The sequence below is a fragment of the Anser cygnoides genome, chromosome 5, assembly GCF_040182565.1.
Source record: "Anser cygnoides isolate HZ-2024a breed goose chromosome 5, Taihu_goose_T2T_genome, whole genome shotgun sequence".
Taxonomy (NCBI): Eukaryota; Metazoa; Chordata; class Aves; order Anseriformes; family Anatidae; genus Anser; species Anser cygnoides.
This window is the reverse complement of record NC_089877.1, coordinates 2,481,251-2,497,913: the sequence shown is the minus strand read 5'-3', so window position 1 is coordinate 2,497,913 and position 16,663 is coordinate 2,481,251. Positions and strand designations below refer to the sequence as shown.

The following is a 16,663-nucleotide window of genomic DNA, read 5'->3' as shown; positions in this document are numbered from 1 at the left end:
CTTGTGAGACCCCACCTGGAGTGCTGCATTCAGCTCTGGGGCCCCCAGCTTAAGAAGAACACGGAGCTATTATAGCAGGTCCAGAGGAAGGCTACAAAAACAAAGAGAGAGCTGGAGCACCTCTCTTATAAAGACAGGCTAAGACCTAGAGTTGTTCACCCTAGAGAAGAGAAGGCTCCAGGGAGACCTTACAGAAGTCTTCCAGTACCTAATGGGGACCTGCAAGAAAGCTGGAGAGGGACTCTTCATCAGGTAGTGTACTGAGAAGACAAGGGGTAATGGCTTTAAACTAAAAGATGATAGATTTAGATCAGATATAAGGAAGAAATTCTTCACTCAGAGGGTGGTGAAGCAGTGGAACAGGTTGCCCAGAGAGAAGCTGTGGATGCCCCATCCATGGAAGTGTTCAAGGCCAGGTTGAATGGGGCCCTGGGGAACCTGGTCTGGTGGGAGTTCCAACCTGCCCATGGCATATGGTTGGAACTAGGTGATCTTCTAGGTCCCTTCCAACCCAAGCCATTCTATGATTCTATGATAATATAACCAAGAAAGAAACTAATAGAAGTGTAAGAAAAATACAGCAAGCATCTATTTGGTTGTGCATGCAAAATTTTACATCAGCATAACAAGAAACTCAGTAACTAAGCCAACAGAATAAACATACTATGTTTTCTGGGATTTATGTACTTAACTCCAGTAGGATCCATTTTGGTCTCAGTTTTAGGCTTTTCCCTGATACTTTAAAAGAAAAAAACAATTAGACATTAGGATTTCACACAGAGATAATTATTTTTTAACATAATTAAACACAAAGTTAAGACTTATTAAAAGATTGCACTGTATCTGAAAACTGCATTTTTTTGGCTGTGAAATAGTATCTGTCAGCTTTGTTTTAGCAACAGTTACATTATTGTTCTTTTGTTAGCAGTCAATGCTTAGGTTTATTTCTCTTACAAGTACTTTTCTTCAGAAAGTGGAAGATATGAAAATGAATATCAAGGCACATGGTTCAGTCTTTCAAACACCAGTGAAAACTACCATTATTTCAATGACCTTACTAAAGGTTTACACTCAAATCCTTATTTAGGAAAAAGATGTCCAACAATGAACCAGGTAGAGATTTATGATTTTCATCATGGTAGATCATTTACGTCACAGAAATCTGTCTTTCAAAATCATTTAACAGACCTTTGCTACACATGAATAACACAGTGCATATGTATGTCCAGTGCCAGCTTAGGTCTTGAAATTGTCAGAACTGCCTAACAGATGATATCGTCCTGAAAATTTTAGATAGGCCTCCTGCATTTTAAATTTCAACTAATCACTCTCATCACTATTTGATTTTTATCATTTCAACAATTCTTTCACATGTTTTATGAAAATGGAAAAATAAATAAATAAATAAAAGCAACCCCCCCCCCACACTCTGTAATTTAGAGATACATGTTTCCACGCATTCTGTTAACTTACAAACATAAATTTTTACCTCATCCTACTTCTTTGTGACCTCTTTTCTTCTCTTCAATCATCAGTGGGCTTTCAGCTAGACTGACAGGAACAAGACAACAAACAACAGAGCCCAGGCAGATGGCTTCTAAGAAACCAGCTGGGCTGAATGTTGGGGTACTTTAATATATACATTTGATGAATACGATAGCACACGTGGATACTAGGGAAAAAATTAGGCCCTGATTTATTCACAGTTAAAGAATTCAGCCTGCAGTAGCAAATCTGGTGATCAGAAGTCTGTCAGATTACAAGGCAGAGTTGATATGTTTCTTAACTGCAGATTTTTTTGATAGCCTTGAAGGAAATGCAGTTTACAGGAACATTGTGAATATGGAGTGGGTGGATATTTGGCATGGAGAATAAGGATTTCTAAGCATAACAAACAGCATATAAGAAAGTGTGAAGAAGAGTGGGAGAATAGTACATTAAGTGTCATTCAGGAGGGTTTAAAAGGAATCCAGAGCTAAGTTTTTCCTCCAGATACTTCCTATCATGTTACAACATAGAAGGTAGTGAGCTTAAAATAAGAGAAAATACAGAAGAACTAAAAATGACATGTGACAAAAGATTTTGGTCTCTTCCTCCTCCTAAATAACCTACTATTTGTAAGAAACATGCTAGTTCGTTTAGGAGGTAGCATCAATCTTGGTCTTGTGGTCCTGAAAGAATTATCTGATGCAGGAACTGTACATTGATAAAGAGCCCAACGGAAATTGCTAATGACAGTATTTAAATAACACCAGCAGATAATATTACAGACAAACATAGTTTTGCATAAATAAGCATCATGAAGTCAGTAACAGTCATTTGGATTTCTTTTTCTTCTATTGCCTCTCAAAGATGTGGAGAAACCTAGATACATTGCTACTGTTTAGACTGCATGTATTATACATCACATTCTAGTTACACATTTATTTTTGTCTGTGATGTAGGCTGAGTTGGGAACCTGAGCTGAAATTCTCTCTAATTGGCATCTGACTATATTCTTAGTTAATGTAAAAAGAAAACAAAGTTGCTGGTGTGTGTGTGTGTGTGTTTGTTTTCTTCTTCTTCTAAATCTAAAGGTTGTTACATCAAGTAATATGTAAAAATTGTATTTGAAAATACAAGCATTCTGCAAAATATTCTGTTTTCCAGCATAGCTGGATATCTACTTCTTATAATTTGAAGAAAGTTACTATCAAAGACCTAACTCAGATACATAAGTAAGTTAATTAGGGCAGAACAGCATTACTTAGTGACCCATGAGTCTTGTTGCTAGTCAAAAAAAACATTTTCCAAATGAAGAAATTTAACAAAATTCTTTCTTTCCCAATTAGAAATGGCAATCCCAGGGGACATACTTTGTTGAACAAACTAACAATAAATAGGGCTCTTAAAAGGCAATTGCAGTCTTTCAAGCAAGGAGGTTATACTAAAGTTCTCCATCTTGCATAGATAAGTGGCAAAGCAGCAAAAAAAAAGTATTTTATTTTAAGCATATTATTTATGCTTCCTGCACAAAATCAGATTCCCAGTTGCTTACTGTAGCGATACACAAATCCTATTGTTTGCAATTGCAAAAAATCAACATATCCAAAAGAGCATGGATATGTTTCTTTCTTGCTTATGAGAAAAAAAAATAATGAAAGCAATTTCAGAGAGTTTTTAAAACATTGCTTTACACCAGGAAAGAAGTAACTATAGTATCATCTTATTCAAATAAGCTGTCATTTTGCAGATTAAGTGCTGTTTACTTGACCACGCTTATACATTACTGCGGTCAGACTGGAGGATCAATTTCCAGAATCAAAGAATTCTCCTTGTGGCAGGCTTGACACTGAGCAACTAGACTAAGTTGCTTTGGACTTTGTCCAATGGGAAGTTGAAAACTTCCAAAGGCAAGCTGCAGAATTTCTGAGACCTGTTCCAGTGTTTAATTATCTCCCCAGTGACTCCTCCCTCTCTCCTTATGTACAATTGGAACTTCCCTTGTCATACTTGATTACCATTGCTTCTTATTCTCCTGCCATGCACCTCGGTAAAGTTTGTGAGTCCATGTTTTCATTAACATCTTACATACTGCAAGACTGCTGTTAGACCCTGTTTAAGTAGTTTCTTTTTTCAGGCGAAGCAATATCAGTTTGTTCCCTAAGACTCCCCTCACAGGATGTGTACCTACTGACTATTTTAGTGGCTCTCCCTAATTAAGCTCAAGTTTAACAACATCCTCGGGGGTCAAAATAAGTTGTGGTAAAATAAATCTGTTGGGAGTGTGTTTCTGTTTGATGTCCACGTCTAACAAAAAGGACAGACCCTCAAGCACCTTCACTTGTAGTGCCAGGCAGAGTATGAACTATATTATTTGAACCCAATGATCCAGTCACTTTTTCCAGTCATTCAACAGCACAGTCATCTATACTGTAACTTCTCAAACTGGATACAGGGATGATGTATCCATGATGTATTAGGTCAGAAAAACAAAACAAAAACCCCATCCCTTCACTCCTGCTAACATAAGATCTAGAAGGCTGAATAAGCAATAACATGCCAGTTTTGTAATGCAGACCGTCAGTTGTTCTTGCTGGGAATATGAACAGTTTGAAAGCTAACAGCTATGCTAATTTCTTATATAAATATCAAGCTTCAGAAACAGGACGTAGTAAAAAAAAAAATTAGTTGGACAAAGCATGATAATTCATTTCAGGATTATCCAAAGAGGGAAAAAAATCAATGCAAAACCCATGCCAAAAGTCCTATTCTTGCTCAAAGGACCTATTGAAGCAATACAAGGTTTTGCAAGCATATTTTGCAGAAGACGTTTTGCTTATAGTGCTGAACCATCCACTGTTTTCTGTGGGTTGTGTTATCGTTACTGAAAATACTATTCTGGGACCATAATAAAAATATGCTGAAAAGTACCTTTCAGATGTATTCATACAGCATCGTTTTCACACTACAAAGTTCTTACACATCTTTTTCTTTATTTATTTAACTTTATTTTTTAAAAGGTGTGCTGTGAAGAGGACCGTTCAACTTATGTACCACATGAAGTCAGACTTTCAGTAGTTTAGACAAAGTTTTTTTTTTTTAAAAACTACACTGAGATTTAAAAACAAAGACTCACCATATCTAAAGTGAGAAAGGCCACCCTGATACTGCTAAATTTAGCAAAGAAATTCAGTGTGCATTTTACTGACTAAATTAGCTGTGGACTGAATGAATCTCAGATGAGGAACTTATTCACAGCTGTTCCATCAAGTATTCCTTCTTTAGCTAATTATGCTAAATTGTCATTTATGAACTTATGGGTGAAACCAATGAAGAGTATTTGATTTAATAATTTAAAAGGCTGTACAGGTATTCCATCAGACCGGATGATGTGGTAATTGAGACTGAGGTAAAATACATTATCGAAACTCCACACATCATGCAGAAGTACTGTTAGCATAGAAACTGTTCCATTAGGGATGCTCATGACACAGTTGTTCTTATGTCTTATAAAATAAGATACTCCTTTGCATTCTACAGGAGGATATTTCATAATACAGCCACAGCAGTGATGTAAACCTCAATCGTAAATAAAATTTGGTGAACTTTTAGAGATGATCTCTCCTGCAAGCAACCTACATTATGACTTTCTGTACTTTGGAGCATGTTCTGATTCCGATCAGAAATCTGAACAAACTCCCAATGCAAACGTGTCCTTGAAATAAGGATTCAACTGCCCTGCATCTTTTAATTTGAGCTTTTGATAGAGAGATGCATCATACCGGCATTACAACTAACTACAAAGGTACTAATAACTTGAAAGAAGTAGGATTCTGCCTACTTGTCCCCAGTCTGAAATTATTGATGTTCCAGGAGGGAGACCTAATCTCAGGAAGTACTTGCAAGGCTCTCTCAGGTCATCTCTGGCTTGAGGAGCAAAGTGCTCTGATTCTCTCCTGCTCTTAGATGTCAAATTCATCTCCCCGGCCTGACCTATACATAGTACAGTCAAGGAACAGAAAGTCTACCAGAAGGACACTTCTCCATGGCTGCAGTCTATCAGCCACAGCCAAAATTGCAGAAGAAACAATTTGCCCTTGCTTTATCGTTATTTGCAAATGAGGTAGCTTCAGGAGGGAAAAACAAACAAAACACACTAAGCTCTTTATTTTAATGTGGGGAAAAGGGGAGAAAGCATGTATCAGTTCTGAAAGAACAAAGATTACATTTGCTGACTTGCTGTAAGGATGGTCAGAAAAACGACAGCTGTCCATGAGAAAGGAAAAGCAAGCTCATATTTCCTATGTTTTCAAAGCTCTGCTCTTAGGCTTTATCAGAATCCAAAACAAGGGAAGACAGATTGTTACTAATACAAAACTCAGAGATTCTTGACTTGCCTTTCCCCTATATTGATCATATAAAGTCCTTGTCTACAGAATTCCAGGATCAGGAAAACACTGTAATGCAAAAAAAGCCATGACAATCAAGGCTTTATTTTGCGGGTGTCCTCAAAAATAGAGAACTCCTGTCGACTATCCACTCCAATAGCAACTCAATCTTCCTATATTGCTTTTCTCTCAAGATACTAACTGTCAGGACTCTAAGAATTTAACCACCTACTGCTGCTTTCCTCACTTTGAGGAAACACAGAAGTACACCAAACACGGACTATGTTGAAATCAGCATTTTCAGATGTGCAACCTCAAAGCTAAGCTCCTAAAACAAGATTTAAACGAAGTATGTAATTCCTCCTACTTTTAAATCCATCTCAGCAGGATTTACAGGTACTCACATGGAAGAAAGTGGGGCCCATTTTGGTTATTGGCTGAAGTTTCATGTTCAGGAGCATTATAATTTGCAGTAATTTGGAAAAAATCTTGATTGGGTTGTATATGCTGGAAAGCCTGGTAGGAAAAACACAACTTTTTCTTGTCCTTAGAAAGCTACCAAATACAAAACTCTAAGGCTGTAAGAACAGATTGTTTGCTAACCTTATTCTTGCAGTTTTCAAAGATTATTCTCCAAAAAACAGAACTAGGAAAGCTAGAAAAGATCAAAGCTATCAGAACAAGAAAGGAATTTTTATGGATTGACTGGCATGCAGTGTAACAAAAAGCCACATTTTTATGGGTAATTATACAGTTCAGAGCAAAGCTTTGAGCCAAACAATAGCTCTGCTCTTCTGAAACAGCATAAACTGAATGCAGCTAAATGTTCATTTCCAATTTGTCAAAATCTTTCCCTGATAAAATTATTCAGCCAACAGCATTCCTTTACTGATAACATCCAGGAGTAGATCCAAAAACAATGTACTAGCTTTATGCATAATCTCATCTCATCAACATCTAAAAAAAGCACACATTTATTATTTAAAAATAATAATAATAATAATAAGTGTTGGGCACAGGAAGCCCCTAGTGAAGAGGTGAGCTTAAACCAGAGAATTACTTCTGCAGGGAGAGTGACAGACTTCTGGGCTTATATATATATATAATATATACATATTAAATTTTGGCCTCAAAGCCTAAAATGAAAAATGGGGGAAGCGAGGAGGGGATAAAGGGAGCAGAGTTACTTATGGAAGAGACTTGAAAAGGAAAGCAGAACATATCTTGTGTCAAGATTTGCCATTGAAATATAAGATTCCACTCTAGTTGTCCTCTGTGTCTCTTCCAAAGTGTACTACCTCTACAGTAAGAATAAGTAGACAAGGCATGTATTTGCCTCTCAGTCTTCTCAGTTCACAACCTGCAGTTTAGCTCAAACTGGGGTTGCATGACATTTCCTGATCCATTGTATCTGTTAGAAGTTTGATAACTTCTGGTAGAGGCTCAGAGTGGCAATATGGGGGAAAAGCAATAACCACATCTTGATATTGATCTAAACTTAACAGAACCAGTCACTCTCAGTGCTTTACCAGCTGTGCTCAAATTTAGTATTTCTATTGTCACTACCGTCTTAACAAACTGTGATAGATATCCAATTTTAATTTTATATATAATCAGAATAAACTAAATATATTATTTACCTGCTTATAGATAACTCATAAGTCTATAGTCTGTATACATTAACATTTACTGTCTTCCTTTTTTTTTTTTTTTAACTCTTGTCTTATTAAATAAGCTAAACATTGAAAGTTATGCTGAGGTAATGGAATTAGGGCTACTTTATATCTTAACCTTATAACAGTTGTAGAATGTTACAGAAAGATTCAATCATCTAATATATTATGAAACAAAAAATATAGAACAAGGGAAAAATGGTTATTTAGAAAATGTGCTTTAAAAGGATATAGCAAGTCACTGCAGTTTAACAGTACCATAGAACTATATCGCTAAGAAATTTAAAACAGAAGAAATGCTGAAATAGCATTGCTTCAGAAGTTATGTTATTAAACAAAGTTTTAGGGTTTTAGAATACCTCTGAACAGCATTCCAGCAAAGATGGAAACAAGACACTGCACATTAACTACCTGAGGTACTGGAGGGGAAATAAAAATCTTAAAGAGACTGAGATGAAAGCAAACAGAATAAACAAGAAAGGATGCTCATTCTGTCCAAACACCTCCTTGAGATTGACCTTGAAGTGCTTTAGTATTCTGCCAAAATGAAACATATCTCATTTGAGGACTGATTGCTTTTAATTTTATTATCATCTAAGACTTCGTTTCTAGTTGCTTATTTTAATTTCTTCTGTAGGACAGTTATGATCTTCACGTAAGATGTTATTATTGAATAGATGTAGCTATAAGAATGATATAGACGGGCCTGTACAGGATTCCAGACTTTGCTGTTTCATTAAATTTCTTCACAGAAGACAACAAGCATTTTAACACAGGCCATACGTACTTTCCAAGAGAAGTTTTTGAAAAGATTCTTTACCAGATATCTGAAGGAAAGAAAACTCACAGGACAAGAGAAAAAGACTTCTCAGATTAAGGAAGAAGTTAAGGGGTAGGAGTTACAGGTCTGTCTTTCTGCTGCAGAGATGACACTCCTATAGGGATTGTGGTGTTCAACATTGTCATGAAGGATCTGGAAAAGAATGAATGTAGAACAACAGCTGATGAAAGGTGAGATGGGATAATCAGATCTAAAGCCAGCCAAGGTGAGTAATAAGATATCGAGTAACTAAAAATTATGAAACGGACACTGCTGAAAAAATGTAAAACAACGCATATGGAAAAAATAAACTTAAAATATACTTAGCTAAATCAGAGCCCATCGTTACGTTTTACCAGTCAGGAAAAAGATCTGAGTCATTTTGGGTACTTCTCTGAAAACAGCATTCAGCATCAGCCAAAAACACAAAAATGTTAAGAATTAGTAGGAAAGAACTGAGAACAAAATAGAATAGGATTGTACTAAGTCCAAATTTTCAACAGTTCTAGTCACATCTCAGAAAGAATGCAAGAAAAATACAAAGGGTACATAGAGAAAAGAACAACAGAAATTGCAAATGGTTTCTATGCAAAAACAGTCTTGAGCTCTTCAACCTGAAAAAGGGATACTCTTGAGTAGAAACAGGTTAGAAATTTAAAAAATAAAAAATAAAAAAATTATTTGCTCACAATTCCTCACAGTACAACAAGAGGATGCCCAAAGCAGATGCCAGGCAAAAGAAGCACTTTCATACAGTGAATAATTATATAATTGACTTTGTTGCCACAGGAAGTTGTAAAAAGAAGAGCATGTGAGTGAGTTCAAAAAAGGATTAGGTGCATTCAAGGGAGAGGTAATAGCAGTGTTTATACAGCCTCTGGACCCCAAGAGCTCTAACTCTTGTAGATGGGTATTAAAGATGGATTAGGTGAATGGTCAACCTCGATGGATTAGGTAAATGGTTTGTGTGACCTTGATATCCAGTTCTAAACAGTACGTTCCAGAGAACGGTAGAAGCAGGTTCAATTTTTGAAATAAACTGATATTTAGAAAGTCAACAGAGGATAATTATCTTTATATCCATTGTGAGTATTTAGCATTGCTGAAGGAAGGGATATTACAGCAGAGAGAATAACATATGGAAGAAGTGTTTTTCATTCTCCCATTGCATGGGAGTCATGCTAAGACCACAGCCAGGACTAAAATCCTGCTGCCATAGGATAGTATTCTGCTGAATTCCTAAGTTGCCTTCTTGAAGAAATAAACGCATCTCAGAATAATGTTTGGCATCTTCCTGCTTTTTCACATTTTAGGTTATTGAATACGAAAAAACTTTAAATGTTTTAAAGAGGGCATTTGGGTGGCAGGTCACTGAACATATTTTCAGTTTTATTAAAACAATTAAGGATCATCATACGAGTAGTACTGAACTTTGCAGGAGAAAAGAGAGATCCAGCACTTTTCAAACTTCACACCATCTTAACTATCAGATATATTGCACAGTACTGCCTACACTTCTGCTCCAAATGCCTCACATGTGGCTGAGTCAGAAAAAACATGATTTTGTTTTTGTCAAATCATCTGTACAAACTGAGAGGAATAAACCATTTTGAGACACAGGCTGAAAATAGCTCTTCCCTTTATCTAATATTTGTTTCTAGTTCAGCCAGTGTCAGTCAGGTCTCAGTAGTCAGTGAAATGTTAAAGAAAAAAAAAAAGTTGCTGTCACATATGATGGATGACCTTCCCTCCTGAGGCATTCAAATTTTGCAAAAAAATAATTAGAATGACTACATGGTATCAGTCACATGATTTCACAACTTCAAAAGCTATTTCACACTAAGTAATATTTTCCTGGCATACTTAGTAAGCTGAACCTATATGAGAAATTACACAATGTGATTGTTTTAACAATGAAAAGATAATACATATCATTATAACTCCTCATGCACTATTGCTATATTCTACTTCATATGCTAACTGTACATAGACTGCTAACAATCCTTGCACAAGATCAAAGCCAAACTGTATTTAATTCTTGTCTGTAAAACTCTGTAAGCACCCTACTTTCTTTTCCACTAATGAAAAGCACAATCAAAGCTTCCACTCAGTACAGAAATGCTCCAAAGAGACAAACCGTATGTTTTGTTTATCTTGAAGCTTCAAAGTTTTCTTTGCACTGGATTGCTGTAACACGAAGATAAATATTGTGCCCTTCACCTTAGGGGTTACATCTTGTCCTCCTGTTGTAAAGGCTGCAGGGCAGATTAAGCAATCAAAGCTCACTAACATCAAATCTTGGTGGTACAGACAATCAAAGGAACATGATAATAGTCAGGACTCTTCTCCTTTTTAAATACCTACTACACTTCATTCATGGTCTCTGAATATCTACTTGACGATTACCTTCACTTCAAGGACAGCTACTCAGAAAGCAGCAAGCATCTGTCTTTTGGAATTGTCTCTCAACATAAACATGTACATTAAGGGGCTTAAAGTTATTTGTCATTCCTAAAAGAAAGTCAAAAGCCTTACCCACTGACATCGCAAGAAATTTTCTTGGCTACCCAGAATTTTGCCAGTAAGAAATTTTGGGGAAAAAAAGAAAGACAAATGTCAACTCTTGATACTAGACTAGTGAGGAGTTGCAATACCATCTCCTTCTCAGCCTAATAATTTTAAGAGAAACACTGTGTTTTCCTAGAAATTTGTATAATTTTCCAGACTTTTACTGTAAACTTCAGCTCTGTTGTCTAGTATAGCCCTTGTTATCCTGCATTTTATCAAGCTATATGTCAAAATGCATAACGGTAGCTGTATCTGAAACAGCTCACAAAACCAAGTAGTAAAATTTTGTTTTGAGAAAGTAACCAAGCAAAAGTTTGAAATCCTGATGATAAAGATTTTAAAGTTTATCTTGGAAGAGGAGAGGAAGTGTAATAATTGACAAGCATCATTTAGAATGCCACGCCAAATTGATTTGGACGGGAATACGCTCTTCTAGTTCATTACCTCTTCAGTTGAGGCATGTTAGACACAGATTAAATCATACCTCAATAGCTCACAAACTACAAAGTTCTCAGTACTGAGAATCTGTCCCACCTATCTGTAGCAATCCTAACATAATACTGATAAGTGATCTAAGAGTAGGGATATTGATGGTTTTTTGCACACACATTCTCAAAATGGAAACTGCAAACAAATGACTAAGGAAAGAAAATGGCCTTATGTCACTAAATAATTTAAAATTATTTGCCTCCATTATAAAATTTTGCCATATTTCCTCTTTCTGGCTGTCCAGATTTATTGTAAAGGAAATATAAGTAAATATAAGTAAATTCAATCTACCTTGTACAATTGTTTCCATAGTCACTTTTACAGGCATGCTTCTTATTTAAACTACATAATTTCAGTTCTTGTCTTTGGCCCGGAAAGCAATTGTTATGAAATGTTTATCATCTTTATCATGTATGTATTTCAAGTTCAAAGCTTCTGTGATTCAAACACAATGTGTTAGCATCAAGCATTCAGAAGGATATATTTTCTTCCAGTTAAAATTATTGGAATTGAGAACCTTATTAAACAAATATCCACATACATTTGCTACAAAGTAGGAACAAAACATAACTTGATCATTCTATCACTATGATGACTACTTCAAGGAAAAAGGCATTTGTAACTTCTTAAGTCTTAATTCCCTTCATCAGTCTTCTCTTTTATCCAAATCTCCAGTCATCCAGGCTTCAGTCATTAGGAAACCATCTTCCCAACAGTTTTGCCTCACGAATTGAAAGAAATGAGAAAGCTAGAACAAATAGAATTACTGGCTTTTATATAAACGCTTCAGGACAATATGCTTCACTAATCTTTTTTCATATCTTAGCTTTATTTCTTCTTTATAATATGCAACTATGAGCAAGCAATGCTTGCCATGCTAGCTTAAGAAACAAGATACAATGCTTTTATACACTTAAAAATTAGCTTTAATATATCTAAATTTAAATGAAGACCAATTACACTATTTGATCTGTGTAAATAAGATGATGTCAAATTGTGCTGAATGTGTTTCTAAACCATGTAAAGATTTTTTCCAACACAAACATTTTTGTTGTTGTTAATGTTTCTTAGTTAGAACAATGTTTATTTTAATTTCCATGGTGCTTAACGGCAACCCAGCAAATTCATTTACTAAGTGTTCCCTCCAAGTGTTTTGTTTTTAACCCTCTTGCAGAGAAAAGTTGTTGTTTTTTTTTGTTTGATTTTTTTTTTTCTCCAGAACAAAGAGGGTAAAGTTAAAGTTACTAACTGAACATGACATTCCTGTGTTTTTGTTAACGGAAATATTTACATTCAAAGCCATACCCAGCTATTCTTTTTTTCTCCAAACTTATTAGCCAGTTAACTCAGAGAAATGATTAAATGCTTTCTGGAAGAAACAGCAACAGCATCTAGAAAAAAAATAAACAGGTGAACTCCATCCATCCCCCGCCCCTCCCCCCCAGAAAAGTCCCATAAAAATCAATTTGCTAACCTTAGTGAATGGTACCACATTTTAGAAATTATTTTTTATCATTCATATGAAAGAAAAACTCTTAAATTCTAAATGCAGGTAAGCTTGCTTTTGAACTACGTTGAAGCAAAAAGCAAATTTCAATCACATAGCTTGTTTTATTTACAACCCTAAGTGAACAACATACTGCAGAACCCTGTGAATGTTCAATTACAGAGTAACCACTTACATAGTAGTAGTGCTTTTAATATTAAAACTGTATTTTCTCCCTAATTTTTGCAGCAAGGTGGAATAACGACAATTTCAGTTAGCTCATTCATCAGGTTCATACTTGGGCTTCACTTGCATTCCTACAACTATGCCAAGACAAAAATCAAGCATCAGTAAGTTCCACATGTTTTCTAGTCAATTTACTATGCAAAGGTACGCAGAAATAATTTAATTGATTTCTCAGAAGTAACCTTTACTCTGATGGGTTAATAGTCCTTAAGGAGGTCTGTATATTGAAAACCTGTTGAGCATGTTTTACATTTGGTGTAGTACATTACTTAATCTTTGTAATTGAATGAAACATAGAAATGTCACCAATCATTATTTCATACAACAAATGCAACAGAAAATATTAGAACTGTGTGTTTAAGGCAGCTAGGGATGCAATAGGTCAGTTTGGAACTGATCAAGAGATGTGATTCTTCACTGTATATGTCCCTGTACATCATTCACTATATCCTGCAAATGTTTTGGTAATGCCTTTTTTTTTTTTTTTTTTTTAATTTTTCATTTTATTTTATAAGACCACCTAATTAAGAACCTCAGAACATGCAAAGTACTAGCAACATAACCCTACTGATAAACATTTGGAAAAGCTGAAGAATTAAGATTTATCATTGTGAAGGAGAAATGATCAGTTTACAAATTAGTTGGGTGAAATTGGCCATATCTTACTTGTTCAACTGTACTGATTATTAGACATTGGTATTATGCAATGCAGCTTTAGGATAGGTCCTAATCATTAAAGTGTACTATAATTAAAGTCAAAACATTATCTAGTAGTACCTTTCTGGTCTTGCGCTCTTCTGAAGTAAATCTCACTTTTGTCAGATACTTACTGTACTTTTCAGTTATCAAGAATGCACAGTCCCATAGAGAGTTTTATGAGCTAACTTCCATTCCTGAACATCCAGCAATGAATTCCCACTGAGTTCAGCGCTCCTACGTTTGGTGGTTACAGACAAAAACATAGCTTTTGATTGCTAGTTAAGCAATTCAACAATTTTTTTTTGTTTGTTTTCTAGTTCATTAACTTCGATGTCTAATCTGGACTAAAAAGTATTAACATTGTCACAGACAGTAAGCTACCATCTGTCTCAATAGAAGTATATATACACAGAAACTGTTGTTATGCAGATATTTTCTTGGTGTTCCATATCTTCTAATTTATACTATTTATTTTGATGAGCAATTTAATTAAAATTGATCTATTGAGCAGCACTCACTTTAAAAACTAGTGAATGCTCACATACATGTTAATCAATCAAAAATGGCTGTGAAATATTTTTTAAAGTTAGCAGAATAACAAGTAGCTGACCTATGCATCTCTTATATGCACAAGACTCCAATCAACTTCACTGAATGAGACCCCAAATGAGAAATTAGTACAACTGTTTCAAGTTACAAATAATGCAACCAGAAAGCCAGGTATTACCTATAAGTGGATTTCAAGGTCAGAAACTGTCACGGTCAGCACAGTGCCCTAGAGAAGGTGCACAGGTAAAGAAAGGACAGTGAAAATTCAACAGGGTAACTGTTGGAATGCTGTAGGCCAAAGCTTCCTGTTTTAAGCAGAAAAAGAAACAAATTTAACATTATCTAGACAAAAAGGTTTTGTTTGTTTCTTAGCAATACAAATAACTCCTCACAAACAGATAAAGCAAAGGAAGAAAACAGGATGCTAACACAGGTTAATTTCTTTGAAATAATCATGGAATAACTTATCAGTTACTAACAGAAAGTATCTCAGCTGTTTACTTAAGAACAAATGAGAACTTGTTCTGACATTTTTACATGAGTTTATTTCAACAGAAGGGGCCTTCAGCTCGTAAAGTGAGCTGAAGAAAGCCAGAGGGGGGAGATGATTTTTTCTTTCTTTATTTTTGAACAGGATCAACATCTCCCTTCAGTTTTGTAAGCATCTGTTTGATGCCAAGATTTTCCCAATGTAACTTTAAACCCATGAAAGCAGAAGCAAAGAGAATGAAGTACATGTGATCTGACCTATTAAACAATATTTGCATACTGAGCAATCCTCAGATTATAAAGGAAAATAGGCTGCATATTATAAAGGAAAAGCTAAAGCTATGACGGGATAGCAATCAAAAGTTATGTTTGTCTGTAACCATCAAACATAGGAGAACTGAACTCAGTGGGAATTTATCATTGGAGGTTCAGGAATGGAAGTTAGCTCGTAAAAGGATACCTAAGGGAGCAGGTGTGAGTGAGCAGTGTCTGTGACGTGGAACTCAGAATCTCCTCAGCCTTGGAGTTTGCACACTGACCTTCAATATGCATGAACATTTAGGGGCATAATTAGTGGAGAAACCACTTCAGATGCATGGAAATTTTCAGGGAACAGATTCTTGACCACCAGCTGCCCTCTTCAAATAGCCAGAAAGAGGATCAGGGCTGCTCTCTCTGGATAATACTTTATTGTCCCTGGCTGAGCTTCAAAACATCTGTTACATAAGGAAAGACTGATTAAAACAGGGGCCTCTTCCCGGACAACTGACATTTATTTGCCATGGGAAGAACCTGTCCATTAACAACATTCCCATGAGTCTGACTGAAGAACAGACCAAGTAGAGTCTACAGCCTGTTCCCAATGACTACAGAAACCTAAGCTCTTACCCCTTTAGGTACTGCAGCCTTGATGGAAAAATCTGCAAAACAGAAAATGGTCTGCTCCACAGTCTAACAGTGCTCTGCACTGCTTTGGAAAGAAGACAGACAAAGACTGCCACCAACTATTAGAACTCAGTATGAAATCACAGAAGAGTTATCAGTGTGTAGCTTTCATGATCTGTGTTTCATAAAAGTTTGTGAAAGTCTTCCAAACTGAAGTTATCAGTGCACAAACAGACTGTTTGTAACCTCTCTCTCTCCACATTAGGAAAATAGGAAAAGAGCTTTTTCTCAAGTAGCTGAACTAAGATACACAAAGAACAAAATCATTAAAATAACAAAACCTGTATCTTCTCTCACCCACCAAAACAATTCCACTTGTCTCCTAGTCTCCTGCCAGTCTGAAGGGGCAAAAGACAGCACTTGCTGTGCCTTGTTTTGAGCTTCACACATGCCAGGTTTGCAAACAGCCAGTCAAACAGAATCAGTGATCATTTCAGCTCACAGTGCAGCCTTTTGCCTTCAGCAGCACGAAGCTGGGTTTCTCCTCTTGCCACACCAGCTCTTTTCACTAAATCTATCGGAACTTAATACTTTTGAGATCCTCTCTGGCCAAACTCAACATATTAGATGAGTTCAAAGGCTAGTGGGAGGGAAAGGAGGGAGGGCAGGGAAGAAGGGGGAAGGATAGCTGGCTGACAACCAGAAAAATAGCACAATCTTTATTCCACGGAAAACAAAGCCAAAAATAGATTTGGGAAAGAATACATGCATAGCTAACAATTAAAGAAGGCTAGTGGCCAATACCTAACAAGAAATGCATCCCTAGCCCATAGGCACAAGGTTTTTTTACTTTTATTTTTTTCTTGGAAAGAAGCTTGTGTAGCCAGAC

At 35.9% G+C, this 16,663-nt stretch overlaps 1 protein-coding gene across 30 annotated transcripts in view; it reads right to left on the bottom strand.

Moving 5' to 3' along the window:
- The window catches only part of IRAG1 (inositol 1,4,5-triphosphate receptor associated 1), a 109,374-nt gene that overhangs the window by 42,972 nt on the left and 49,739 nt on the right, over positions 1-16,663 (bottom strand). The gene's annotated exons all lie outside the window — the stretch shown is intronic.